Below are 27,059 nucleotides of genomic sequence, written 5' to 3' on the forward strand. Positions count from 1 at the left end.
TATATATATATATATATATATATATATATATAGGTGCTACTATAGCGTGAGGTCTACCGCCATATGTCGCCTACCCAGCGTCCCAGAGCCCCGCACCTAACCATCGAACATGTGAACTGCCCAAATCCATCAAAAACGTGACCTGTCCACGTGACCTGCCCATAAAAAAGGAAGTAAATGGAGTTCCTAAATCAGTTTTTCACTCGGCCTAAAAGAGATATCAATTGAGCGATAGTGGTTGGACACTAAAGCGATGATTCTGAAGACAATGCGAGGTGTTGGTCGTCAGCTGTTCCAGTCTCATCTTGATCATTTTTGCTGGAAGGTGATGAGAAAAAAATCCAATGATTTTTGTGTCATTCTTAGAAGATGTATGAAGTGTGTATCGCTAGAATAAATGTATGGAAATATATGATAACCCGTTTGATGTAAGAAAAGTGTATCGCTAGAATAAATGTATGGAAATATATGATAACCTGTTTGATGTACGAAGAGTGTATCGCTAGAATAAATGTATGGAAATATATGATAACCTGTTTGATGTACGAAGAGTGTATCGCTAGAATAAATGTATGGAAATATATGATAACCCGTTTGATGTAAGAAAAGTGTATCGCTAGAATAAATGTATGGAAATATATGATAACCCGTTTGATGTAAGAAAAGTGTATCGCTAGAATAAATGTATGGAAATATATGATAACCTGTTTGATGTACGAAGAGTGTATCGCTAGAATAAATTTATGGAAATATATAACATGTTTATTTTTACCTTTATTCTTTTTTTTAAATGTAATTAGAAATCCAATTATCCATTTAAGTCATTTCTAAGATATGTTTAAGTTCAGTGTTTATTGCTTAAACAAATGTATGAAATGTGTTTTTATCTATGAGGGACGAATATAATTCAGCAGTAGACCTCACGCTATAGTACTAAAGGGAGGTAGATCTCACGCTATAGTGTGGTAGACCTCACGCTATAGTAGCACCTATAGTATATATATATATATATATATATATATATATATATATATATATATATATATATATATATATATATATATATAAGTATGTATATACATATGTCTATATATATATAATTTATATATATATATATATGTATATATATATATATATATATATATATATATATATATATATATATATATATAATATAAGTATGTATATACATATGTCTATATATATAATTTATATATATATATATATATATATATATATATATATATATATATATATATATATATATATATATATATATATATATATATAAGAACACGTCCGATAATATAACAATAAGTTGTTGTATCGTTAGAAAGAAAATAGTTTTCCTTTACTGCAAACACTGGAAGAACGGTGATTAGAATGCCGTTAACCAGCCCAGACTCGAAGAAAATAAGAACAAAATTAATGGGAATGGAAATATCTGGGCCAAACGGTACATTATGAAAGTCAGTACAACAAAAATGACAGCAGAAAGAAAAATTCACAGCCTCGCAGTAGGCCTATGCTTGTCGTCGTCGTCGCAGTTGTTGTTGTTGTTGTTTCTGATTGCTTGGCCCTTTTGGCTAGACGGGGCTCTTGTGGTAAAGTAGAGAGAAATATGCAAATAGGTTGGGTGGAAGACTTCCTCCCTAAGGCAACAATTGCTGGAATGGTAGCTATGGGAAAACCAGACAAAAGAACGGCCGAGCTTCCATTTTAGAATTTCCCACGGTGAGCAAACGTATGATGTATAATAACTGTTTGTGAATTATTATACTTTTCTGGTGTAACTGTGCCGACATTATGACGTCACAGTTCAAATAGTTTTGTATTGGTATCCTATTTGTAACGAAGTGCTAGGAGTGTTCTATACGATCCTGTTTAGTGATGCTTGAAAATTTATATATATATATATATATATATATATATATATATATATATATATATATATATATATATATATATATATCCCTTAGTAAGTGGGGATTCAGACTAGTCTCCCACCATCACCAATCCACAGTGGCCAGCGTACTGATGAAAACTGGCCCAGCCCCAAACATGAATAAGGACAAATCTGAAACCTTTGTCCTGCAATGGGCTAGAAACAGCTACAATTATTGTTATATATATATATATATATATATATATATATATATATATATATATATATATATATATATATATATATATATATATATATGTATATATGTATAAATATATATATATATATATATATATATATATATATATATATATATATATATATTATATATATATATATATATATATATACATGTGTGTGTGTGTGTGTGTAGAGAGAGAGAGAGAGAGAGAGAGAGAGAGAGAGAGAGAGAGAGAGAGAGAGAGAGAGAGAGAGTGTGAGGAGAGAGAGAGAGAGAGGAGAGTGTGTAGCCTAACATATTAGCTTTCCTACAAGGACCAAAGGTGGGTCATACGAGAGCTGAATTAAGAAAGCTTTAGCAGGAAATGTATTCAGTTAGTTCTGGATTGCTAAGAACAGGACAGTCCCTTAAGGTACTTATGAGAAAAAAATATTGTGTGACATCCTATTATTATTGACGATACTGCAAGAAAGAAAACAAGTTTGCAGGAAAACAGGATTGCGTGTGGGCAATTTGCAAGCGAACAGATATGACGCCTGATTCCACTCTAAGAACCAGTGTTGGTCTCAACCACTGTCTGCACGAACTGCTACAAACACGAGACAGTCTGTGGTGACACAACCCATGAATTTTGATTCAGTTGAAGTGTAATTCAGAGCAGAGTTACTGCGTACACTTTTTTATACTACCTTTGTTAACTTATTCTGCTTTCATTCTTGGATATTCCTATCTATGGAAAGTGATCCCTGTACAAATTGCTGTCTCTAGGCTATCCTAGATAGTACCCCTGTACTAGAGATATATCAGATGCGGTTTTCTAATCTTCCTGGGCTTTCGAAAGATAAGGCTTCTCTCATCATTCACTCCGAGACCGTTACTCTCTTGACCTAATAATGACAAAATGTTACGTAAGTCTCTGACGGCTGAAAGAATTAGTCTGGAATAACTATTTTCTTCTCAATTTTCTTATGGCAATGAAGATTTTTCTTTCAAGTAACCATATGTGTTGCATTTTTATTGCTCTATCTTTTAAGGCAGTTGTTGGACTGGGTTATACAATTGTATCAAGGGATAAGTCCAGGTTCGACCATGGGAAGACGAAAGCCATTCAGGTCCTCCCCCCCCAAAAAAAAAAGAAAAAAAAAACACACGTTGTCAACCTGGCACCCTGAATTATGTATATAGCCGACTAAAATGGGTATAGACACGATGGAGGTAATCACCGTACTCGCAGTATATATATATATATATATATATATATATATATATATATATATATATATATATATATATATATATATATATATATATATATATATATATATATATATATATATATATGAAAATGGTATAAACGAGCTACACTATACTCTGTCACTCATCTATAACGAGCACAAAAACACTTCTGCATGCAACTGCTAGAGCTAATTGCAACATAACTGAACGGTGCATTGCATGAAACAGTCTTAATATCACCTTACCTAAACCTTATGAAGCAAACGTTCCCTGCTGTGAGACAGCGACTTGACCTTGAAATATGCTCTGGCGTTCGATCAATATTGGAAAAACTTCCGACGGTTCTGATGATGTCAGTCGGATGGGCGGGGCTGCAGGGTGGGGGGGGGGGGGTTGTTGAATACCTGCCCCCATACCCAGACCACCCACTCCCCAAACCTACCCTTACAACCACCCCACCATAACCTCCCTTTATTAACACCCCCAACAATACAGACTGCATTAGCGTTAAGGAGTAGCTTGGAGTATGTTCTTAACCTAAAGTTTCAGTAACTGCTACGATTTCCTACAGATATCGTCAGTTTTGTTCTCTCTCTCTCTCTCTCTCTCTCTCTCTCTCTCTCTCTCTCTCTCTCTCTCTCTCTCTCTCTCAATTACTTATCTTAATAATAGTTACTTACAAAACTAGAAATCATATGAGCGGAGGCCACAGCAGGATAATCTAACCGAAGAGGGATGGGGCCAATCTACAGGCAAATCTCTCTCTCTCTCTCTCTCTCTCTCTCTCTCTCTCTCTCTCTCTCTCTCTCTCTCTCTCTCCTATTACATTGATTTTCTCTCAATACTTTGCTTTTCAGATGGATAAGGTTGTTATTAACCACGGATAGTCGAGTAAATTTATCCTACAGAATTGAAAAATATAATACATACGGTGTAGGTATTGTGCGTGTGGAGAAACCCATGAAATTGTCAATATCATCATCTTGATTTCATTCCTGAATCAATTATGAAACCCATTGCATATACTGCGCCATTTATCTGTTATCCTGCAAGCAATGTTGCGGTTCCTTGATGATAACAATAGTATAAGAGATAGTAAAAGTATAAGATAATGATACACAAATCATGAGACATATATATATATATATATATATATATATATATATATATATATATACATATATATATAAATGTATATATACATATATATAAATTTATATGTATATATATATTATATATATGTATATATATACATCATACATATATATTGTTACTTGCTAATCTACAACCCTAGTTGGAAAAGCAGGATGCTATAACCCTAAGGGCTTCAACAGGAAACATAGCTCAGTGAGGAAAGGAAATAAAGATATATATATATATATATATATATATATATATATATATATATATATATATATATATGTATACATCAGCCGTCATTATTCCACTACAGGACAAAGTCCTCAGACATGTCCTTCCGCTTGCGTCTGTTTATGGTTTTTCTATGCCAGTTTATACCTGCAAATTTTCTTAGCTCGTCAGTCCATCGTGTGCATTCAGGATGTTGTTGGTAAAACAGTCTTTCATAAAACTTAATATCTCTCACTTGTTATTAAAAATCTGTAAGACTTTAACTCTCTTTTACTGTAAAATCACAATGTCAGAAGTGGGATTCGAACCCACGCCCTCAGAGAGGACCAGAAAGCCCACACGCCTCATCACCCCTCTATCAGAGGGGAAGAGTCTAACCTTGAGTCTGGCGCCTTAGACCACTCGGCCATCCTGACTTAATTTGATATGAATATCTACATTATTTGTGCTATATTTCACAATTCATTTGAAAAATACATATCTCATAAATATTAAGAATTTTTGCATTGCCCCCAAAGTCAATTATTCTTTGCGCAAACTGATTGAAGTCTTTTTTTTTTTTTTTTTTTTGACAAGGCAAATTTGTTTTTTGCTATTTTTTAACTTAGGAAATGAATTATTATTATTATTATTATTATTATTATTATTAGCTAAGCTACAACCATACAACCATAGTTGGAAAAGCAGGAAGCTATAAGCCCAAAGGCTCCAACAGAGAAAAATAGTTCAGTGAGGAAAGAAAATAAAGAAATAAATAGACTACATGATGATACTGATAAACATCAAAAGAATTTAAGCAATATTTGGCTAGGTCCAATCGGAACGCCTGATGGTAGTTTTCATTCATTTACAAATTCATATCTGTAACCGACCCTAAATTGAACTGTGTACTAAATTTAAAGCCGTACACTATCAGCAAAATTTTCTTAGTATGTATACTGTGGTGCCCTGATTGGAGAGGTTTATATAGCCTCAATCTCCTAATTTTATTCTATAATAACTTTGGTTGAATGTGAATTGAGAAGTCTTTTAGAACCACCTGTTTTAATGTGTAAATAAGTTTTCTTAATGTAATCATGTTAGGAATATCTAAGTGTTATTAGTATTTGTTAGCAAAATTACTTGTCAGGAGTGGGATTCGAACCCACGCCCTCAGAGAGGACCAGAAAGCCCACACGCCTCGTCACCCCTCTATCTGAGGGGAAGAGTCTAACCTTGAGTCTGGCGCCTTAGACCACTCGGCCATCCTGACTTGATTTGTTTAGAATACATTTATAATTTCTGCCAGATTATAATATTCATTTGAAAAATACACCTTTCCAAAAATTAATAAATTATTTACTGCCCCTGAGGTCAGTAATTCTTTGGGCAAATTGAAAGAAACATTGCATTTTTCTGTTTTGAACAAGACAAATGTTGTTCTTATATTTGAACTTGATACGTGTATTAGTGGTTCAAACGCTACTAATACACATTAACCGAATTGAAGCAATGCTAGGCCAGGTTGAAATGGAACATTGAATGTTGGTTTTCAGTCATTCTCAAATTCAAGTCTGCAACTGACCATAAATGAACCTGAAGTTTCATAGTATGTACTGTATCTGGTCATCTGATTGCAGGGTTGTATACAGAGCCTCAATAGCCCAATTTTATTCGATAACACTTCTCGTCGTCGTCGGCGCCTACTCGTGTCCGAGTATTGGGTTCTGTCGTTAGCCATCAGCCTCCTATCTATGGGGTGGGTGCTTATGTCTGATGGAGGAAACGACAGAATGCCAGTAGCTGGGTATATTGTTTTGGGTGGTCGTGGCTTTGCAACGGCCACGCACACACACTTGGCCCACATCGTTTTCACCGCGGCTCAAGACATATGAGACAGGCGGCTTCTCCGATGTTGGTTGCATCGGGCTGCCGGGTTCTTGTTATGTCAAGGCCCGCCTTGTTGCCTGCCCGACAGGCATTGCCCTCTTCCGCCGGCGCTGGGAAGCTCCGCCGTTGGGGTCTTGTTTGGTTTGATTTTGGAGTTTTCCTTCTCCTAGCCTTTGCCTATCTTAAAATAAAGGAGAAGGCCTATAGGGGTCCAGTCTTGGTCTGGTCTCTCAGAACTGGCCATAGCGGTATGGTTGAGCCTGCCAGGGTGGATAAACTACCCCACCGCCATTGCCCAGCCCATCATTGAGACACTTCTAGATGAAGGTGAATTGTGAGCTATTTAAGAACCCTCCATTTTCTGGTGTATTTAAGGTTTTAAAAGTATTCACCAGTAAAATCCAGTTGTCAGAAATGGGATTCGAACCCATGCCCTCAGAGAGGACCAGAAAGCCCACACGCCTCGTCACCCCTCTATCAGAGGGGAAGAGTCTAACCTTGAGTCTGGCGCCTTAGACCACTCGGCCATCCTGACATGATCAGCAATGAATACATACATTATTTGTGCCAAATTGCAGTACTAGAAAATAGAGATTTAAAAAAGATTAAGCAATTCTTCTTTGCCCGTAAAGTCAGTAATTCTGTACACAAACTGACTGAAATCTTTGCTATTTTTTTTTTTTGGCTGTCTACACTTAGGAAATGTGATAATGACTCAAAATGCCACTGATCAACAGGTCGAATTGGAACTCTTAATGTGGGTTCTCACTCATTCACAAATTCATATCTGTAAGCAACCCAAAGTTGAACTTGTACAAAATAGAAACTATACACATTTAGCAAAAGTTTCATAGTGTGTACACTATGGTCACCTAATTGGTAGGGGTAGCTTAATTTCATTCTATAACCACTTTTTTTGGATGTGAATTGAGAAGTCTTTTTGAACCACGTTTGTATATTTATATGAGGAATATCTAAGGTTTTAACGGTATTTGCCAGTAAAATCACATTGTCAGAAGTGGGATTCGAACCCACGCCCTCAGAGAGGACCAGAAAGCCCACACGCCTCGTCACCCCTCTATCAGAGGGGAAGAGTCTAACCTTGAGTCTGGCGCCTTAGACCACTCGGCCATCCTGACTTGACTTAATTGGAATACGTCTACTATTTCATTAGGGCTATAGTATTCTTTTAAAGATACATATCTCCAAAGCTTATTAGATCCTGCATTGACCCTGAAGTGTGTAACACTTATGGAAACTGAAGTCTTTATAGTAAAACAAAATATTTCTCTATAGCTAAATTTGATTTCATTATTAAAGCATTAATATAACACTCTCTCTCTCTCAGTATACACACATTTACATAAATGTGTGTATACTGTTATATATATATATATATATATATATATATATATATATATATATATATATATATATATATATATAAACAGTATACACACATTTATATATATACATATATATATATATATATATATATATATATATATATATATATATATGTGTGTGTGTGTGTGTGTATATATATATATATACAGTATACACACATATATATAGATATATAGATATATGTATATATATGTATATATATATATATATATATATATATATATATATATATATATATATATATATATATATGTGTGTGTGTGTGTGTGTGTGTGTGTGTGTGTGTGTATTATCTTTTCTCTGTTGCTTAAAAGTTTGCTATATCTAGGAAATGATCCTTTAGTCTAGCTACAATAAAGTAATATTTAATTAATTCCATCGTCTATAAATAAAAGAAGGTATGCCTTTGCATACAGCATATTTATTATAATCTATAGCATGTAGTTCAACTGTTTCTAAGACTATATTAACCACATATTCTTTATTTACTATACAGTATATTATTCTTGCCAAGAATTAGTTAAACATCCAAGTTTTTATCAGCATGACCGAGTAATCCAAGGTGCCATACCCAAAGTTATTCTTCCTCTTCTTGTATGGGTAAATAGAATCTTTGGTCATCACTGTGTTTTCAAAGTACATTGGAAATATTTAGGTTACACCAAGCTTTTGAATATTATTATGATCTAATTTCAAAACATATTACCTGTTGGAAAACGAAACTATGTTTGTATCTTGCAGGATATGGAAATGAAGCACACAGCCTCGATAAAAGTGGCAGAGTTATGTTGAAAAACCAAAAAAAAAAAAAAAAATTGGAAATTTATTATAAGAACGGCAGCAATTTATTTGTTTTGTATATTGATCTCTTTGGTAAACTACCGACATCCTACAGTAAGTGCAATCAATTGTATAGAAAAATTGATCACATAACATTCTTTTCCGACAATCTAATATATGTGGAACCCCAAGTGTAATTTATTTGTTTTTCACAATATTATGAAAGATCCCTGTGGAAAATCGTTTTTAGCTTTTCTTTTTCCAAAAAGCTTGTGGAATCATTATGAGATGTCTTGACCATCAGTGCAGTTAACGCTATTAATTCTATTTAAGAAACTGTGCAAGATTATGTCTTACTAACGATTTCTATTTCTCTAAAGGGCGATGTAGAGATACTTAATATACTAGATACTGCAAAATCAAAATAACTTAGAATCTGATCTAGTCGGCATTCAGAAAAATTAATAAACAAATACGTTGGTTGGTAAAATGAAGCAGAATGGGAAATTGTTGTAATGTCTGCCACATATAGACTAGGCGTATGTTCAAAATGAGACATGATTGAAACTAACTCTGATAATAAGATGTAGGTCATATATTGTAATGTATTAATCTTCATAATGATATGTATGGAGTGATAACTACTGATATCCCCTGATCCATAAATTATATCAATAAATTTATCCCATAGACCGAGCCGTATTATCTCTACAGTTGACTAGGATGAAACTTAGTGCCCCACCAAAAGCAGAGCCATATACAATTTTTTTTTTCTGTTTTTTTTTTTTTTTTTTTGGTTAGATGTTAAATCTATGGATTATTTACCTCATTTGTAATACTATTGTAACGGGTGCCCTTAGGTGATCTCGAGGGGCCCAAAATAAGCTTGAAGCCTAGGGGCCCTGCCATGGGTTAATACAGCACCTATTTGAGACACCACATATTCGTATCGTTAAAACGAAATAATTGAGAGTTAATCATATTTCTAGTCATGCAACTTTTACCAAATTTCTTTCAGGATCTGATTAACATTCTCTGTCATATCTATACTCTGTGATACACAGTTAAGGCTGCTTCACCAATAACACCAACAATAGAAAAAAACTTCTTTGCCTTTAACCTTTCCCATTTCTTTATGGGGTCGCTGTTTCTATTCAGCCTTCTCCGTCTTCCTCTGTCCTGTACATCTTGTTTTCTTAGACCCTTTTCCTTCATGTCATTCAGCAACAATAAAAGACAAGCCATGTCTATCATCATAACGCTTGTCATAAGACCACCTGACAAGTCTAAAGGGCAAGTTCTCAGTTCTTTCATTTCTTTGCGATGACGCAAATCAAGTTATCAATTTAATCTCATTTCTTTCTTCTTATCTTTACTTAATCTCGCGTGCTTCCCGGTACTCAAGAAATGGATTATCAAATGAGACTCTGCTGTCGTATAATCATAAATTATTTGTTATAGATAATCATAAGTGAATCTTATCAATGATTCCAAGGAACCCGTACTCCAAGCAAACTGATTAAAATTGAAATTTCTTTCATAGATCTAAGTTCGATTAGTGTCACTGAAGGTCGTGATGATATTATCATTAAATTGTTTAATACGCTTCATAACGACCTCTAAGAACTCTGGGAAATAAGGAAGAAAACTTTAGATCTCACATTCGTTAGTATTGTTTTTACACGTTTTATTGGAAAGTCTTATTTTACGAAATTATTTTAAGTTTCTATCATTTGTTATGGGTCTTTCTTGTCTAGTTTTTCAAGATTTTAGTGTCGAGTATTTCTAATTAGTTGCATTGCTAACTTTTCTCTGAGGTTTCGTTCTCACCTCTTTTCTAAGGAATGTTTTCAGCTCAGAGACCGTGACCTTCAGTGTGAAGAGGCTGATAGGAAGCAGTGACAGCCTAGGAAAATTGCTAAAAGCTGAAGGCAGAGAGGAAGAAGAAGAAGAAGAAGAAGAAGAAGAAGAAGAAGAAGAAGAAGAAGAAGAAGAAGAATATTCCTTGTTTCATCCAAGTGTGGACGAAATTAATAACTGGAACGCAAGTCATGAACAGTCAAGACTAACCAGTTATCAAGGCAACGAACCCTCCTTGAACTGCATTCTGGCACGTATGTATCAATACATCCTGACTTTGCTTCCTATGCAGGGAGGGTTGTTGGGTGCGAACATGAAAGCGCTCTGTGTCATAAACGCATTGATCCGACAAAGCATGGCAGGCTCTTGTTTGGAATGTGGTTTTTACATTTGCAGCTAATAATGAAAGGTTGTCACGCGATATCTTTGGAAGAATTCAATTAACAAACGCACTATCGAGCAAGTTCCTGTTCTTAAACATACACACAAGTCCGTACCATTTCTCTCTTTCTCCACACACACTTGCAAAGACGCATAAACATGCAGCGGAAGAGAAATAAGATAGAATAGTGTGCCCGAGTGTACCCTCAAGCAAGAGAACTCTAACCCAAGACAGTGGAAGACCATGGTACGCACCGACACACACACATACAGTATATATATATAGTATATATATATATATATTATTATATATATATATATATATATATATATATATATATATATATATATGTGAGTGTGTGTGTGTGTGTGTGTGTGTGTGTGTAGATATATACCCTGTCTTATGCAGTTTCCGTAAGATAGGTGGCATGAGAAGGTGTTATCCTACCAACTTTAAGAAAAAATTCCTTTTAGATGTTTTAGCCTTCACTGGACCCCATGGATGTTTAACGAGCTTATAAACTGATAAATCTGACCTTACTGGATGTTCAGCTATCTAAAAAGGACACCTTCTGTAAAGAGTTATTCTTCTGTTTCTTAATTAATCTTCTAGAAATCAGGTTTCTATTCTAACGACCATCTCCATTCTGTCTGTAACTCAGCAGTCGACCAACGATCCGGTATATAATTTACTGCTATGGTTAACAGACTTAATGAATTATAACGATTTTTTTTCATATCTGACTGTTCTCAATAAGCAAGTATTATGTCATATACACCCATAATAAATTTCTTCTTCTTAGCCTTCAGTTTTCCTATTTCTATATGGCGTCGCTGAAATATCTTTACTTGATCACTTTTTATTATTATTATTATTATTATTATTATTATTATTATTATTATTATTATTATTATTATTACTAGCCAAGCTACAACCCTAGTTGGAAAAGCAAGATGCTACAAGCCCAAGGGCTCCAATAGGGAAAAATAGCCCAGTGAGGAAAGGAAATAAGGAAATGAATAAATGATGGGAACAAACTTACAATAAATCATTCTAAAATCAGTAACGTCAAAATAGATATGTCACATATAAACTATTAACAATGTCAAAAACAGATATGTCATATATAAACTATAAAAACTCACGTCAGCCTGGTCAACATAAAAGCATTTGCTCCAACTTTGAACTTTTGAAGTTTTACTGATTCAACTACCCGATTAGGAAGATCATTCCACAACTTGGTAACAGCTGGAATAAAGCTTCTAGAATACTGTGTAGTATTGAGCCTCATGATGGAGAAGGCCTGGCTATTAGAATGAAATTGGTACCCACGCGTCCTTTGTAATCCCAGGATGTAACTCATTACACTTCCACAAGTACCAGGGTCATAATTAACTTCTTAAGTTAACTGAAACAAATATTATTCTCTCTCTACCAGAAATCCATAATGCGTCGCCTTTAAGATTCAATCATCTTTTGACAGCGCAGTCTGTTACAACATTTCTAATGTTTGTTCTTCGTGTAACTGAATGTTACAAAAAAAGTAAACTTTTTCTTTACACACTTAGAGACTTTGAAGGTATATAAAAAATTTTACTTCAACTATTTGTTCATTTTTACTAATTCATATGACCATTGGTAACCAAAATGGATTCCTCTATTCATTTAATTATTATTTTATGCTTATTAAAAAGTCACAATTTTTTTTTTTTTATGTACTTTTCATTGAATTAAGCTTTTGTGTACGATCCAGATCACAGGGAACGAGAAGGAGAGGGAGACGAAATCGAAGGTGGGTGGACTGTATCAAGGATGACCTTCAATCAAAGGGATTAACCGGTGATGAAGTGTGGGACAGAGGTAGATGGAGAAAGCTGACCAGAAAGATCGACCCCACATAGAAGTGGGAAAAGATGTAGACAAAGAAGAAGAAGAAGTACGATCCAGATCACGTGAGTGGTACAAAATATAAACAAAGAGGAGAAAACTATAATTTCCCTTGTTCATTCATCTGAAAGTTGACTTTATTCTTGTTGGTTGTTTATAAATTGAATGGAAAAAAAAGCTTCTGGGCTTTAATGTTATTTATTTAAAGATCAACTTTTCTCACTTTTGGAGACTAAAAAAACTTTACAATATTTTTGGAAGACTTTTTTGGAGGGTTATTGAATTTAAGTTGTTGAAACACACCCTTCTATGCATAGTCTTTAAGGTAAGAAAGACGTTAATAGCTCTTTTGAATTAATTTCCACATAGAATATCCTATTGTCCCTTGGTACCTAGATCTAACATTGCTTACATGTGCTGATTAAGACAGCTAGTAACCACCAAGAACCAACTCAACTACGGGAAAAGTCATGCACGAACAGAAAGTTACTATATATATATATATATATATATATATATATATATATATATATATATATATATATATATATATATATATATATATATATATATATATATATATATATACAAAACATTTATCATGATTAATGTCAGGATGGCCGAGTGGTCTAAGGCGCCAGACTCAAGGTTAGACTCTTCCCATCTGATAGAGGGGTGATGAGGCGTGTGGGCTTTCTGGTCCTCTCTGAGGGCGTGGGTTCGAATCCCACTTCTGACAAAGGTGTTTTACAACTTTCATTTTATTTAAACTTCAAGAAAACTCAAGAGAAATTTCGTTGCCAAGAATCATGTTTCTTAGTTGACAAGGCTGTGCGACTAAAGTAGAAAATAGGATAAAAGCAGTTTGATGGAAGTGGATGAGGTAGCAGGAATAAGAAAACGCCAATCAAGCTAAAAGCCAAGATCTATAGAACAATGATAAGACCAATGTTAACATATGGATAGAAAACGTGGCCTTCAATACTTTTTAAAAGATGAAACAAATCTTGAGAGTATAGAGATGATAATGCTGAGGTGGATGATAGGAATAGCACTACTTAAATATAGGGAAATGCTGAATTAGGAACAATGGCAGGAGTAGTAAAGATTTCAGAGGTAACAATTAGTGGCCGAGTGGTCTAAGGCGCCAGACTCAAGGTTAGACTCTTCCCCTCTGATAGAGGGGTGACGAGGCGTGTGGGCTTTCTGGTCCTCTCTGAGGGCGTGGGTTCGAATCCCACTTCTGACAAAGTGTTTTTCAACTTTCAAGAAAACTCAAGAGTAATTACGTTGCCAAGAATCATGTTTCTTAGTTGACAAGGCTAAATAGATATAATCATTGCCTAAATCTCCTGATTTGAAGACTGGTATTCACTTGGGATTTATTATAGATCAAGATTCAGGATGTGCTACTAAAGTTGAGAATAGGATAAAAGCAGCTTGATGGAAGTGGATGAGGTAGCAGGAATGATATGTGTTAAGAAAACGTCAATCAAGCTAAAAATCAAGATCTGTAACACAGTAATAAGACCAATGTTAACGTATGGATCGGAAATGTCGACTTCAAGACGGAAAGAGGAAGCAAAGCATGAGAGAACAGAGATGAGAATGCTGAGATGTATGATGGGAATAGCATTACTTAAAAGGTAGGAAAATGATGAATTAGGAAGAATGGAAGGAGTAGTAAAGCTTTCAGATGTAATAAGAGTGTCACGACTGAGATGGTGTGGACACGTATTGAGGATGAATAGTGGGGAGGGAGTGAGGCGGGTTTGGGGAGAACCTGTTAGGGGAGAAGATCGACAGGGAGGTAGAGAATAGATGGCGAGATAAGGTGAAGGATGATATGGAGAGACGAGGTTTGCTGGAAGAGGATGCCTTTGATAGAAGGCCTTATAGAGGGTTTATCAGGCAATCGACCCCACAATGATGCCTTTGATAGAAGGCCTTATAGAGGGTTTATCAGGCAATCGACCCCACAATCTTGGGATAACGGTTGAAAAGAAGAAGATTTACCATCAAGAACCAACTTATTTATGAGAAAAGTGCCAGGCGAGCCACGCAAAGTTTCCTGTAAGGAAGTCTGTTTATAACTATTGCATCTCTTGCTACCATCAAAATTGGTGCAAGGAAAATTTTATGAAGAACTACAGGATATATTATAGAATAAAAGAAAGTTTTAACATAAAAAAAGATCTTGTCAGAAGTGGGATTCGAACCCACGCCCTCAGAGAGGACCAGAAAGCCCACACGCCTCGTCACCCCTCTATCAGAGGGGAAGAGTCTAACCTTGAGTCTGGCGCCTTAGACCACTCGGCCATCCTGACATAAAATTTAATGAACGTTTTATATATATATATATATATATATATATATATATATATATATATATATATATATATATATATATATATATATATATACAGTATGACCTTTCTGAGTGAGGATATCTTAACATGGTGAAAGGGTTTGTGTATTGTGATGATCATCAATGCTGTACTAGCCAGAGCCACCCATAACGATTAGATTAGTCTCCCACCATCATCAATCCGTGATGACCACCGTGTTCATGGAATGGCTAAACCCCAGACATGAATAATGACATGTCTGAAGCCTTTTTCATACAGTGGACTTGGAACAACTGTATTTGTTGTTGTTGATATATATATATATATATATATATATATATATATATATATATATATATATATATATATATATATATATATATATATATATAACTAGAGTCATATTTAATGTCAGGATGGCCGAGTGGTCTAAGGCGCCAGACTCAAGGTTAGACTCTTCCCCTCTGATAGAGGGGTGACGAGGCGTGTGGGCTTTCTGGTCCTCTCTGAGGGCGTGGGTTCGAATCCCACTTCTGACAAAGTGAATTTTGCGGTAATATATTGTCACACTATATTTCAAGAAAATTTCTAAAGTAATTACGCTGCCAAGAAGGATGTTTCTTAGTTGACAAGGACAGATTCCTATAGAAAATTGTCATTGATGTGTATTGTATTTCACTCAACCAAAAAAAAAAATTACCGTTTATTTTAATGCATTCAAAATACTTAGGATTGATTACCGATTCAATTCCTATATTATTATTATTATTATTATTATTATTATTATTATTATTATTATTATTATTATTATTATTATTATTATTATTACTAACAGGAGTTATGCTGTAATGTACATTTGACATATATAATAGGTGCAGAACTTCTCTACTAATGATAATAATAATCATAATAGTAATAACAATATATATTATTTCAACTCAAGGTACTCTTTATGCATATACAGTTTACAAATAATGGAGATATTGGAAAATGTAATGTTTTGAAAAAGAAACACTGAAGATACTACATTTCTAATAATAATAATAATAATAATAATAATAATAATAATAATAATAATAATAATAATAATAATAATAATAATAATAATACAACTGAATAGTTTTAACAGTGAGATCCACAGCAAAAATAAATCTTCCATCATTATTGATAACGATATTTGTGGCAGCAAAAAAAAAAAAAAACAAAACAAATAGGACATATAACAGGATAATAAACATCTGACAGCCTTCAGTGAAGATAAATGAAAATTGTTTTTTCATTATAATCCAAAACTACCTATAGAAAAAGAAATATATCGAAGAAACCCTGGAAGATAAGAACCATTACAGTTCATCCATAATGTAAATGAAAAATTCACATTTCTTACAAGCCTAGATTTTTTAAGCTTTTTTTTTCATAGTGCAAAATAATATAAAAACACAATCTCTTCAAACACTAATTTGTTTAGCACAAGCCTAGACATTTGAAGCTTTTTTCCTTTGGTGGAAAACAAAATAAAAACACGAACTTTTCAACCATTACTTTGTTTATAACTCTAAACAATGCGTTGTCATGTGGGGGGAACTCTTACATATATAATGGGTCAGTCTAATATGGGAGTACCAATGGCCATCTGGTTTATTGGTTTAAGCTGGCTTAGTCGTGCCTGCACGTGCTCCTGCAAGCGTGGCCCATATGGATGTTCAAGACTATAGGAAGACCTGGTGTGGGACGGGTAGACCACGGGACTTACCAACTGAGACTCTGAGTCAATGGGCATCTGCTGTTACATAATGATTAACACACCACACCTCTATTTCTTTCTCTTTTCTTCTCGGGACCAGTAGACTCATATTTTTCAGAAGCCAATGTTTTTTTTTTCTATTTACATATTAAAAGTTTCTTTCCTCTACCAAAGCTGTAGTAATAATTTCTGTTTATTTACTGCAAAGAACTGCCCTCATCTGTTCAGGGGTGTTACGTGATGCTTCTACTACTAGACTGACTTAACCTTCACCGGTGGTCTCTATTCGCCAGCTCTTCTTGCACAATAACGACTTCTTTCTTCTTCTTCATTTGTATTGTTTAGCAACTATTGAAGGCAATCGTAATATCTCAGCTAATTCAACAAAGCTCACCGATGTCAAATTGCAGTCTTCTCGGCTGGAAAGAAAAAATACGAGCTGTGGAGATTTGAATGATGATGCCATTTAAAAAGATAGGCCTATAGGTCTATATTGGGACAGGATTGTGATGCAAGACCGATGTATATGCTTCAGATAGCACAGACAAACAGGAGAGAGAGAGAGAGAGAGAGAGAGAGAGAGAGAGAGAGAGAGAGAGAGAGAGAGAGAGAGAGAGAGAGAGAGAGAGAGAGATATTTACGCTACTAGTCATCATAAAAAATATGTACGACACGAAACCTGAACTTAAAACCACTCATAAAACAATAATTTCTTTCTATTTTCATATAGACATTCTTATAATCGACTATAATCCAGTAGAATTATGAAGAAAAAACGCTGCTCTCAAAAAATGAACTTTTCCTAGTGCGTCATTGCCTTACATAAGGCACTGAGGCTTAAGATAAGTATTCTCCTTAGAGAAACACGTGCTCGCCACTTACTCATCAAGCGCTCTCTCTCTCTCTCTCTCTCTCTCTCTCTCTCTCTCTCTCTCTCTCTCTCTCTCTCTCTCTCTCTCTCTCTCTCTCTCTCTCTCTTTAAATTATATATCGTAAACTTGGAACCTTACTAAAAGCCTTAGAACATAAGCTAGTTACAACTCGAAGAACCATGGAAAGAATAATGATGAAAATAACACTAAGAGAGAGAGAGAGAGAGAGAGAGAGAGAGAGAGAGAGAGAGAGAGAGAGAGAGAGAGAGAGAAAAGAGCAACATGGATACGAGAGCAAACTAAAGTATAGGATATTCTGACATGAAAAATAAAAGAAATGGACATGGACATGACATATAATAAGAATGACAGATGATAGATTGAAATTAAGAATAACAAAATGGGTCCCCAGATATTGCAGAAGAAGCAAGGAAAGGAAGAGAAAATGATGGATTGACGAACTATAAACGAGCATAGAAAGATCCAAGACTTCTTTTTGTAGGTCTTGGGAAGATCTTAAACAGACGCGATTGGAAGGATATATCTGAGCTCTTTGTGCTTTAGTGGACTAGTTACGGTGATGATGATGAGGATAATATATATGTATATGTATGTATATATGTATGTATGTATGTATGTATGTATGTATGTATGTATGTATATATATATATATATATATATATATATATATATATATATATATATATGTATATATATATATATATATATATATATATATATATATATATATATATATATATATATATATATATATATATATATATATATATATATATATCTTGAGCTTTAGAGGAAACTGCTCTTCATTAAATTTATATATCACATGTATTTTAGATTTTCTATTTTAACACCCACGTTACTTCTTATTCTAAAATTTCTTTAGTAAAATTCAATTTTATACATAGAACCTGTGAGGTGATGATATCTATATAGTGGTTATGGGTGAGGAAATGATGTGTTCAATCCGATTTTTTTTTCCTTTTTCAGAATATCCATTTAATGTTTTAACCATAGTCATTGCGACGCTAGTCTGCATAAACCAGTCACACAAACCAGTCAATCTCTCCTCTTAAGATTTTTTTACGTGATTTTTAAATAAACATAATTATAACAAATATTTCAGTAACTGTTTTTTTTTACATTCTCACCAATAAGAAAACAAAAATTCTTTAGTTATGGTTATTTTAAGGTAAATATGTCCGATATATTTGAATCATGGAAATTATTTGAAACCTAAAAACCCGTTTGTTATATTCTGCAGTTTGTGTAAATACTGAAGATGACAACATAGCAAGAGAAGTGTTTGTTGATTGATAACCAATTTGTAATGTCTCGATTATAGCTCCATTATGTAGGACTATTTCTATATGGCCATAACCTGAAATCAAAATCGTCGTTATCTAAATAAGAAATTAATCTTTTTCCCGTAAGAAGATAGGATATAGGGAAAAAAATGAATAATGGTAACTCAGAGACAATAAAATGTTGCTGAATCCCTTAGTAGAGATCTAGCTAAAGTTAGTGCATGGTGCAAATTATGGGGCATGAAGTAGAATCCTAATAAAACTCAAAATATGATTGTAAGTAGGGCAATGACAGTGGCTCCTCAACATCCAGCTCTCAGTATTGATAATGTTTATCTAACTCTGTATGACTTTTTAAATGCTATATAGTGAATGAAATCCAGACAGAAAATTTCTGCAATCTTTCTTATTATTATTATTATTATTATTATTATTATTATTATTATTATTATTATTATTATTATTACTATTATTAAAAAATTCCCCCTTCCATGAGTTCTTTCTTTGGCGCCGTGAAATATTCCAAGATATCTTTCAATGTATAAGTTTCATTCTGTTTACGCACACATCCTGTCCCATGACGTCATAAACCGGTTAGGTTAGTTTCACAGACGCAGAAGACCGCACGTCTTCCTTACTCCAGATCTGCTCCTCCGGGCAAAAGAAGAAAAAAAAAGAAAAAAAAAAAAACAATTCAGCATCATTTTCTCGCTAGGTAAGTCTATATTTCCCCAACAGTTTTCTTTTATTGTTATATTTTTTGGAGGTGTGGGGGAGGGGTTACTAATCTATGTAGCGACATATAAATAGTATTAAGGTATTCCTACAGTCCAAGGTCTGAATATGTATAGCCTATTCGACAAAGGTCAAAATCAAGGTCGAAAGAAAGTATTTAGACTTTGGTTGAAATAATGGAAATATTGATCGCGTATTAGAGTTTTAATTAATTTACTACCAGCAATTTATTTAGAACCACTTTATGCATTTGTTCCAAGTTGTTTTTTATGGTGTGAATTTGATCGACGAAAGTTCGCGTAATTATTATTATTATTATTATTATTATTATTATTATTATTATTATTATTATTATTATTATTATTATTATTATTATTATTAATTGCTAAGCTACAGCTCTAGTAGGAAAAGCAGGATGCTGCAAGGTCAGGGGCTCCAACAGGGAAAATGGCCTGTGAGGAAAGGAAACAAGGAAAAATCAAATATTTTAAGAACAGCAACAACATTAAAATTTATATTTCCCATATAAACTATAAAAACTTTAACAAAGAAAGAGAAAGAGAAATAAGATAGAATAGCGTGCTCGAGTGTACCCTTGAGCAAGAGAATTTTACCCCAAGACAGTGGAAGACCATAGTAGCCTACAGAGGCTATGGCACTATCCAAGACTAGAGAACAATGGTTTGATTTTGGAGTGTACTTCTCCTAAAAGAGCTGGTTACTATAGCTAAAGAGTCTCTTCTATTCTTACCTAGAGGAAAGTAGCTGCTGAACAATTACAGAGTGCAATAGGTGACCCATTGAGGGAAAAAATAGTTTGGTAATCTCAGTGTTGTCAGGTATGTAAAGAATATGTCAGACTATTTGGTGTATGTATAGGCAAAGTGAAAATAAGGCGTAACCAGAGAGAAGAATCCAATGTAGTGCTGTCTGGCCAGCCATAGGACCCAATAACTCTCTAGCGATATTTCTCAAAGGGTGGCTGGTGTCAATTGTTCTTTGAATAATCTTGCGTCATTCTCTTATTACGTTGTTTTCCTCCTTTTTTATCCTTTTATCAAAATTTTGACATATCTTTACATTTTATTGAGGCATGATGAATACTTCCACCCCGATTCTTCCTTAAAATTTTCAAAATATTACTCAAAACTCAAGTATGCATGTACGCAAGCACCCAATGACGCAACACCAGAGCGGGTCATGTTAGTGGGTTGGTGATGAAACTCATAGGCTACACTTCTAGGAATCCAAAAGCACTGGTTGTTTCTTCATCCTCCAACAAACTGTTTAGGTAACGGGGTATAAAGATAGAATGTAGTATTTATATATCTATATCTATATCTATATATATATATATATATATATATATATATATATATATATATATATATTTATATATATATATATATATATATATATATATATATATATATATATATATATAGTATGTATATATGTATATATATATATATATATATATATATATATATATATATATATATATATATATATATATATATATATATATATATATATATATATATATATATATATATATATATATATATAGTATATAGTATATATATATATATATATATATATATATATATATATATATATATAGTATATAGTATATATATATATATATATATATATATATATATATATATATATATATGTACATATATATACTATATATATATATATATATATATATATATATATATATATACATATATATATATATATATATATATAGTATATATACATATATATATATATATATAAATATATATATATATATATATATATATATATATATATATATATATATATTAACACAAAGGCTAATACTAGTAGGTTATATTATACAACTTTTACATTGCGTGTATTACGTAAAAGTGATTGATATTTGCTCTCCTTTTCAATTTTTATGTACATCAATTAGAATTATTATTCTGACTGTGATGGTAAGAGTTATTACACGTAGAATGACCATTAATTCTCATACTGAAACGAAACAATGATTAGCCTATAGGACAAAATAATGTATTTAGGCCTATTCATTAATGGAGAGAATATATCCTTTTTTTTTACGCCGGATAACTTAAAATCAAACAATTAATTATACACAGTAATTCTGTATAATAATTATACAAAACAGGAATCAAACTTGTAGTAAATGTAGGCTTATTTAGAGGTCTTAATTATTATTATTATTATTATTATTATTATTATTATTATTATTATTATTATTAGCTACAATCCTAGGTGGAAAAGCATGCTGCTATAAACCCAAAGGCTCCAACAGGGAAAAATAGCCCAGTGAGGAATGGAAATAAGGTAATAAATAAACTATATGAGAAATAATGAACAATTAAAATAATATATTTTAAGAACAGTGACAGCACTTAACCAATGGTAAGCAGCTCTTCTAGGAGAAGGACACTCTAAAATCAAACCATTGTTCTCTAGGCTTGGGTAGTGCCATAGACTTGAAGCAAAGTCAAGCAAGAAGACACATCCCGCTTCTAGGTTAATGTCATTTAATTTTCAGAGTCTTCTTTGCCTAAACTGGTTGCGCTGTTCTAGTTATTATCAGTTCGGCGAATTTGCAGTCAACATTATGTGACATGACGTCACTAAGAACTGGTATTCTTTCCCCGAGGGCAAAGAACAATAGTTGAAATCTCTACCATACTTTAGCGACCTGTAATGAGTAGAATACTGTTACAAAATTTCATGTTCTTTTCTCCATAGTTTTAGTCTTCTATCGGCCCTCGTTCCATCTTTTAGGGGAATTCCTTTTCGTTGTTAGTTAAACCATTATGATTAAATATTCCCACTGAACAAATTTAATTTACAGCTGTAAATGCCGTGTACACATTGCAGTATGTGCTATGAAATGTATTTATGATTCACAGGTAAAACAAACTTTCATAGACTTGTTATAAAAAACACCCATGTATATATATATATATATATATATATATATATATATATATATATATATATATATATATATATATATATATATATATATATAAACGAAAAGATTTTAAAGTACTTTCGTATTTGTAAATGACATCGACGTAGGTACAGTAGTTGCTCATTTGTTTCTACTGGCGTCCATTGAAGTTTGTTTACGTGTTGCAGGTTACTTTCCTTGTGTTACTTGTTACGAATTTGTAATATTGCAATATTAGCTGTGAAAGCAATTTTCATCCGATTTAGATAATGAAGACGCATTAAGTGTTGTATAGTGATGATTCTTAGTAAGCCAACGGATGCTGTACTACAAGATATGTCTAAATAAGAGGTTGATTTGCGGCAAGTCATAGGATGGAAACTTACATTACAAGTCATATGGTAGCCCAGCTTAGACTCGCCACAATGCACATTAACGTAAGTAGAAGCTGTTTATAAAATGTATATTATTTCTCTATTATTATTTATTTTCTCTTCAGTTTTATTGCCGTCTGTAAATCAAGCTCGTGTCTAGACACAGCTTGCCTAGCAGCCTAAGCAATGGCTCCGAGTCTAGGCCAAAGTCGAGCTCAGTAGACATGGGTAAATTTGCTTTTTAGTCAGGGGATGCATGTAGGATTTTAGGCTAACATGATTTTTTTTATATTAGTCTATGTTTCGAACTAATCTGACTTATTTCTACAAGAAATCAGCATTTTTAGATTAATATGATAACCTTGGAAAACAAAAAATGAGGCACCACAACTTGGGAGTCACAAGATTTAGTTTTGGTAAAATTATAGTTACGAACGGGAAATCATTTCTAACATTGAATACATGTTTACAGCATTAAATAATATGAATTAACCAAATTTAAACGTCTTCAACCGCAAACTTACCAGTTTGACTACACTAAAAGTGGTTTAATTGAAATTAAGTGAAATTCAGTAAAATCACATTATGTACGACAGGAAAACATATATTTTCTGTTCAAAAGGATTTACTTTAAATCTAATGCTCTTTGCTCTGGCGTGCGTAAGAAGAAAAACTTCAGACTCCATATGATCTGGCAAACGGTAATGTCGAGCTGTGCACGCTAACATTAATGATTGGTTATTTCTTAGATAGTTGTTCCTGGTATATTTTTTTTTTGTAAAGTTTTACTGTATTACAGATTCTCATTTCGAACAGTAAATATATTTTTTCCTGCAGTAAATAACGTGATTTGACCGAATTTGACCTTTATTTCAACCGCAAACAAACAGAACAACCAGTTCGACTAACTTTATGTAGCCAAACTGGTTACTGTTATTACAGCTGAAATGAAGGTGAAAACCGGTTAAATCACATTATTTTCTAAAGGAAAACATATATTTTCTATTAAAATGTTTGAATATAATGGCTCTTATTATATATTTTTACACAAAACTTACCCGCTGGTTATATAAGAATGGCTATAGTCCCTAGATGCCCGGCAGAAATTCAAAAACTCGTAGCAATCGCAGATATGCCAGGTGTACACTAGTGCCGTGGTGGTAGACAGGCCGAACTATTCCAATCACTTCAGACCTTCCCTGTCGGCTCTCGCAGGCACAAGTATTGGAATTCACTCGTTATTAACCTGGATTTTTAGCAGTATTTTGGTGATGTACTCCTATTTTTTGGGTTCTAACATTCGCTTATTTGTTTGTTTGATCTGTGATCACGGGTTTATAACTTAAAAGGTAGAATTAGGAATTTTTTTCAACCTTTTTTAAACAACGAAAGCTTGTGGTGGTATGTAAACATCTCGCCATTGTCTATGACGTCACAGCCATATGACATAAGCTTAAGTCTGTTTTGCTTTTTTCAAAGAAGATAAGTGAATACTTTTTTTACAGAATATTTAGTCATAAATTAAGTTATAAATTAAAAGGATTATATGATTTTGAGAAATTTTTTGTCCTTTTAATAGGTTTTCTTTGAATAATCTCCGATATGTTTTCAAATAGTAACTAACGTTCAGTTTGTTTATGCTACGCAGTTTTCAGTCTATCGTCACGATATTACTTTTTCTCTGTGTATCGATTTTTATGAATTGTACATTCTTTTTACAAGTTCAAGTTTTTAAGTTGTACTTGACAAAAGGAACATGTTATTTTACAGTTAATTGCTTCTTTTAGTATTTTTCTTTATTCAAAGATTAAAGAAAGTTATGATTCAGTGATTGTTTATGCGACTTAGTATTCTTGACAATCGATGTAGCTCACGATTCTGTGTATCGTTGTTTGCTTGTTGGGTTTTGGAATACTAAAAATTTGTCATATATTATTGTAGAGGTTTCAATTGTTACCTGTGATAATTCGCCTTTTATTGGAACCCCTTAATTTAAGGGTTAGTTTATAGATACTGTATATTCTTTTACTATATCTATTCAAGTAATATATTTTATATTTTGCATTTAATATTTTGTTGCATTTATATGAGATTCAGTGTTTTTTGCATTCCCATTCAAATAATTGACAAGCGTGTATACTTTGGTTTTTGAAACAATTGTGGAAATATCATTTTTACCAAAGAGTAAAATGCTAGAATTTTAGTGCTAAATTAGTGCAGTGAATTTTATTCAGAGGAGGGTACTTCTGTTCGGACCTGTCGTTATCCTAGCCTTAGACCTCTTTCAAGCTCCAGGACCCAGGGGAGAAGTTAAGTCGAACGGCGAAAGGAATCGAGAGGCGTAGCCGGGCGTTACGGTCTTTTAAGACCCGAACAGAAGTCCCCTCAAGTGTTTTCTGTCGATCCTCAGAACGCTCACCCTCGCTATAGGAAAAGCAAGGTAAAAGTGGTTTCTAACATTAGGCGATGACGCGCATCAGGCGCTAAGCTGTAAACAAAATTAGAATCATTTTTCGTATGTTACGAATCATGCAAGCGCAGAATCGACGATGAAAGCGGATTTGTGTTTGAAAATGCTGCACGCTTGTCGACTAAGATTAATCCTAATTGTTCTTTGCTGTTAGACATGAAACGGAAGCTATCTTTGTTTATACAGTCTTATCAGCCTGCCGTTGGCAGTGCGGTTGGGTGTCACGCACAGGCGTCTTGCCTATTCCGGTGATGACTCGTTGTCGCACAGGCGGCCTATCAGCCGCAATGTTCAACGGCGGAGGAACGTGGATGCATCGCTCCGTGTACCTGCTTCTCAACGTCAACCGACCGCTTATAGCGCTGAATGTCAGTATCCAGGCACGCCGACGATCGCCAGGCAGCAGAGCGTGCTACCAAGTGGCACGACAGGCGTTAGCGTCAGTCGGACGCGGTATCGGGGCGGAGCGGTAGTGGGACAGAGTGATACCGGGCCTGAGTGGTAGCGGAGCTCAGCGTCAGTCAGACGCTACGCTTCCCATGACAATAGATTTTGATGGCTCCATGACCATGAACGCTATATTGAGAAATAAATCTTATCTAGAAAGATATTTTGTTCTAGGACCGAGGCCTATTGGCTAATTTTTGGTTGGGAGAGCTAGAATTAAAGATTCTAAGCATTGAGTTCAGTATCCAGAAGCTTAAGGAGTTGACTCCTAGGAATCAAGACTTCTCTTCTTTGGATAGAGATTTGTAAGAGGAAGGGAGTGACTTTCAGAAACTCATGAGGGTTTTCTGAAGAGTTTCCATTTTAGTTTATACCTGCTGCCCCTCGTTCCAACTTCAGAATTTTTCAAAAGGTGGGTCGAAGCTAACCAGGCTACAACCCTAGTTGGGAAAGCAAGAGGCTTTAACCCAAACTGCTCCAATAGGGAAAGATGGCCTAGTGGGGAAATAAGAAAATAAATAAATTAACATTAAATCATTATCAGAAGAGTAACAAGTGCAAAGAGTCAGTGCTGCTAGGTCAGTGCAATAACGTGTCCTCATTGCAGCATAACGAACCTAACTGTAGAGGTTGGTGCAGCAGTGCCTGTAGCTGCCTGCAACAGTAGGAAGTGCATTAAGGCCTTTGTGAGAATAGAGCGTAAAAGTCTTTCTCCCACAACGGGCAGATCTTTTATGATCTTTTGTAATAATTTTAAAAACGCAATTGCTCAGTGACTCGTAGACATAGCGCAATGCACTGGAGGATGTGTTAGTTCGTGTCCGTCTTACTTCTAGCCCGACACCTCTTCCTTACTTC

At 33.9% G+C, this 27,059-nt stretch overlaps 7 non-coding genes across 7 annotated transcripts; 2 read left to right on the forward strand and 5 right to left on the reverse strand.

Annotated features, from left to right (window-relative positions):
• Nucleotides 1-5,020: 5,020 nt before the first annotated feature.
• TRNAL-CAA (transfer RNA leucine (anticodon CAA)) lies at nucleotides 5,021-5,149 on the reverse strand. The gene is made up of 2 exons: nucleotides 5,112-5,149; nucleotides 5,021-5,065 (listed from the first exon to the last, which is right to left on the reverse strand). It is a non-coding gene; the product is annotated as a tRNA-Leu (tRNA).
• A 707-nt stretch (nucleotides 5,150-5,856) lies between these two features.
• TRNAL-CAA (transfer RNA leucine (anticodon CAA)) lies at nucleotides 5,857-5,985 on the reverse strand. Its single transcript has 2 exons — nucleotides 5,948-5,985; nucleotides 5,857-5,901 (listed from the first exon to the last, which is right to left on the reverse strand). It is a non-coding gene; the product is annotated as a tRNA-Leu (tRNA).
• A 1,023-nt stretch (nucleotides 5,986-7,008) lies between these two features.
• TRNAL-CAA (transfer RNA leucine (anticodon CAA)) lies at nucleotides 7,009-7,137 on the reverse strand. Its single transcript has 2 exons — nucleotides 7,100-7,137; nucleotides 7,009-7,053 (listed from the first exon to the last, which is right to left on the reverse strand). It is a non-coding gene; the product is annotated as a tRNA-Leu (tRNA).
• A 475-nt stretch (nucleotides 7,138-7,612) lies between these two features.
• On the reverse strand, nucleotides 7,613-7,741 carry TRNAL-CAA (transfer RNA leucine (anticodon CAA)). The gene is made up of 2 exons: nucleotides 7,704-7,741; nucleotides 7,613-7,657 (listed from the first exon to the last, which is right to left on the reverse strand). It is a non-coding gene; the product is annotated as a tRNA-Leu (tRNA).
• A 5,787-nt stretch (nucleotides 7,742-13,528) lies between these two features.
• Nucleotides 13,529-13,657, forward strand: TRNAL-CAA (transfer RNA leucine (anticodon CAA)). The gene is made up of 2 exons: nucleotides 13,529-13,566; nucleotides 13,613-13,657. It is a non-coding gene; the product is annotated as a tRNA-Leu (tRNA).
• A 1,459-nt stretch (nucleotides 13,658-15,116) lies between these two features.
• Nucleotides 15,117-15,245, reverse strand: TRNAL-CAA (transfer RNA leucine (anticodon CAA)). The gene is made up of 2 exons: nucleotides 15,208-15,245; nucleotides 15,117-15,161 (listed from the first exon to the last, which is right to left on the reverse strand). It is a non-coding gene; the product is annotated as a tRNA-Leu (tRNA).
• Nucleotides 15,246-15,676: 431 nt separating this feature from the next.
• On the forward strand, nucleotides 15,677-15,805 carry TRNAL-CAA (transfer RNA leucine (anticodon CAA)). Its single transcript has 2 exons — nucleotides 15,677-15,714; nucleotides 15,761-15,805. It is a non-coding gene; the product is annotated as a tRNA-Leu (tRNA).
• Nucleotides 15,806-27,059: the final 11,254 nt, after the last annotated feature.

The sequence above is a fragment of the Palaemon carinicauda genome, chromosome 37 (genome assembly GCF_036898095.1).
Source record: "Palaemon carinicauda isolate YSFRI2023 chromosome 37, ASM3689809v2, whole genome shotgun sequence".
Taxonomy (NCBI): domain Eukaryota; kingdom Metazoa; phylum Arthropoda; class Malacostraca; order Decapoda; family Palaemonidae; genus Palaemon; species Palaemon carinicauda.